Source organism: Marmota flaviventris, chromosome 13 (genome assembly GCF_047511675.1).
Source record: "Marmota flaviventris isolate mMarFla1 chromosome 13, mMarFla1.hap1, whole genome shotgun sequence".
NCBI classification, from domain to species: Eukaryota; Metazoa; Chordata; class Mammalia; order Rodentia; family Sciuridae; genus Marmota; species Marmota flaviventris.
The window spans coordinates 64164199-64167960 of NC_092510.1; the positions used below are offsets into that span (position 1 = coordinate 64164199).

The 3762-nt window shown below is 34.6% G+C and overlaps 1 pseudogene; it reads right to left on the minus strand.

Annotated features, from left to right (window-relative positions):
• Positions 1-958: 958 nt before the first annotated feature.
• Positions 959-2886, minus strand: LOC114089137 (all-trans retinoic acid-induced differentiation factor pseudogene; annotated as a pseudogene).
• Between the last annotated feature and the right edge of the window lie 876 nt (positions 2887-3762).

A 3762-nucleotide genomic window follows, 5' to 3' on the forward strand; every position in this document is an offset into this window, starting at 1 on the left:
AAATGTATAAATACATATTAGAAGAGAAAATTTGAACACATGAAAGAGCCACCAAGAATGTGCAACACAGAAGAATGGCTATATGAAGAGGCAGATAAAAGGTGACTATTTGCAATTCATGGAGGAAAAAACCCAGGAGACAGCAAATATGCTAATACCTTAGTCTTAGGCATCCAATTCCCAGACCTGTGAGAAAATAAATTTCTGTTCTTTCAGCCACCCACTTTGTGCTATTCTGTCATGACAGATCTAGAAAACTAATACAAATATGTAAACAAATATATTAAAGGTGTGAGATATTTATTGAGGTTGATTGGACAGCCAATTTTTCCAACAAAACTTACTGAAAATAAGAAAAAAAGGAACTGACTTTGTACTTACAACTGATTGACAATATTCAAGGATATGTTTTTGAGTTCTCCTTTCTTTCCTTCAACGTTTTTGTCCATTTGCCAACACCATATTATCTTGATTACTATAACATTGTAAACTGATTTCTGTGAATCCTCTATTGTTTTTCATACATAGACTCCACTTAATTATTCTAGTAATCTTCCCTATGTAAATTTTAGATGCAACCTGTCAATATCAATATTAAGAAAAAATATTGTTAGGATTTGGATTGGGAATATGCTGTATCATAGATCAAAATTTTTATATTGACATTTTAGCAAAAATTGAATACTGCAGTTAACATGGATATAAGACATTTAAAATTAATAGTAGATTATCTTATATTTCAGTAGATTATCTTATATTTCCAGTTTTTTGAAGTAAAAAAAAAGTGTTTATTCTAGTCAAGAGCAAAAATGGTAAGTTGTATTAATCCATTCCTGACCCAGAGTGTTCCACTCTGACATGATGTAATTTTCCAACTTCCTTCCAATGGCAGCCTCAACTTTGAGGAGGCTCTGCTGGCCAATGATTCCCATTAAGGACACAAATATTCCTTGCTGCACTATGCATAATGATGATCTAAGGTCACTAGGAAGCCATATATAGTAATGAATTCGTGGTTTTCAGAGCTAAATTCCCAGAGCAAAATGGAGATGGATAGTGTGATGGATCTCAGAATCCCAAAGAACATAAATAGTGAGAAGAAGCCCTGGTGCATATACTTTGTGCATGGAAGCCATCAGCATAAATACACTGCAGGAAACCACAACCATCTGATTCACACAACATCCATTCTCATGACACTTTTCTGTATCCCCAGGGATACTCCAAAGATTCTTTTGCCCTTGACAGATCTGGTTGTCCATAAAAGAGATAACTTTTTTTCTAGGCCTAATACCTCTAGGAAAGCTTACACTTTGTGGTAATATCAGAGCCTGGGGCTGGGTAAAGTCAAGTAAGATACTGCCAAGTCATCCTTGAGGGATTTTGTTTGCAGGTCTCTGATAACAGCAGTATATGCCTGAGGAAAGTTTAACGGGATCCTTCAGACAAAACTTCTGAAGATCAAACTCCAAGATGATACCCCTTCTGATTCAGGCAGCAGCAGGCATGCAGCTAATCGCTGCTCACAATAAAGAGCCATTTTTGAAAATTTTGCATACTCCCAGGGTCCTGGATTTTTTGGTAGCACCAGACCCCTTTTTTTAATGTCCAGAGTAAGGAACAGAACCACTGCCCAGGGAAATGGGCTGGCAGAACTCTTATATTTCCATATTTTTAATAACTGATCAAACTGCAAGAATCCAGTCTTTCTGAGTAGCTAAGTGCTACTAATTTGGAGATTCCTTTATAAAAGTTTAGTATATAATGTATCAGCCAATTATATTTGCATTTCTAAATTATTACTTAAGTTATGTGAACATGAACTCTTTTATTTTTTCACTTCCAACATTCACAAATATCCTTTCAAAGAAAATTGATGAAGAATATACAATTTTCTCAAAAAGTGTATCACAACTTATCATCAACCATTCAGTATATCTTGTCATATGGACAGCAGACATCAAGTTACTGACGAACTATTAGTATTTATTTTAAAAACTGATTAGTCAATTTTGGTATTTACAAAGTGATCACAAGAACCCTTTTACTTTTTCTTGCACAAATATATGTCAGGCTTCTCTTGTGCCCATAGGTTCCTGAAACTTTAGGTTGCTCCCAAGTCTGAGCAAGCAGGAACACATGAAATGTTGTTGGGATTACCAGCAGCCTGAGAGCTAATTCCTGGAGGTGTGAACGGCTGGGAAAATAAAAAGTCTGAAAATAATGGAAAACAAAAGATAATACACAGAATATAATTTTTGAAGCATGGGCCTGATGCGTCCTCCAGCCCTGGTAGGGACTGGAAATGAATAAGGAAAAAGGCCCAAATCTTTTATCTAAGGGGAAATACATCAGAAGATTTTACTGTGGCAGGCTTATTGAGGAAAACAGAATAAAAAATGGGAAAAACAAGTTGTTCTGGGCTAGGGAGGTTACGCCCATCTCCAGGGGCTGCAATTGAACCTAGGTTTGTGAGCTAAGGTAGGGTATCAGCTTTAATGTGAGCAACCTGAAACCAGTGGGTTCACACCAGGAGTCTTCAGAGAAGCAAACCCCCTTCCTTATGATGGTTCAAACAAACCCATAATTCATACATGGCCTCCAACACAATGTGCCCTCTTATCTCATCCACAGCATTAGGTGAACAGATTGAAACACTTTCCTGTCAAATAATACTGATCACGAAGGCTGCTTACTCCCCATCATTTGCCCAACTTCTCTTTACATTCTTACTATTTTCCCCTTTGAGAAGGGAAAACGTGTTGGTTTAGTTTGGAGATGTCAGTTATCCCTGAGTGGAAGTCATTTTTCTATTGCAATATACTTTCCATGTAGATCTGGTTAGCTTCTATTTGACATTTATAGAACTGTACCTTTGACAAACATGTATGCAGTCACATAAGACTTTTTAAACAGTCAAATTTTATAATAAATTATGCTCATTTTTTTGTATCATGAATTTTCATGTACATGAAAGAATTGTTGCCCATCTTTAAAGTGACACTTATATTATAGCAAAACTTCAGAAATAATTACTAAACTGTTATGCTCACAAAAATACTATTTAAAAATTTTAAGTTTTTCATTCAAAACATAATTTAAGTATAATGTCCAGAAGTTTTAATTTTTTTTCTTCAAAGATATACATGACATCATTTTTATGGCTATTTCAAAATCAGTTCAAAGTTTTAATTTCAAAAGCAAGTAATTTGTTTTTCAGTGGTAATATACACACATAATTTGGCAGAAAATCATGTTGTGGTAAATAAAGAACATTCTCAATTAAAGAACATGATTACTTGAAATCATGGTGAAATATTTTACCATCTGAAATAGAAACTAAAGTCTTCAAAATCTGTATTCATACACATATACACCACATATATGCACATGTACCCACATGCACACACACACGACTCACATGTTCTACTAGTTGTACAGAAAACGAGAAAAAATCCTTTCCATATTAAATTCAAACTTAACAAGTTGTCTTATTTTTTGTCCCCTAAATATGGCAATCTTACTGCAACACAATTTACATTTAATGTAATTGTGTTATTTATGTTATGGCTCAATCATGTCCAAAATCAGTAATAACTTACTTTAGAATAGAGTTGGCCACCGTTTTTATAGAGTTTTGTGATCTTTGGTCTCTCTAGCTAGTACTCTGTTGTTGTGGAGAGCATACAGTCATAGATAATGCATAAATGAGCACAGATGTCTTTCAATAAAAATTTATTGGTGTTTACTGAAATTCACACT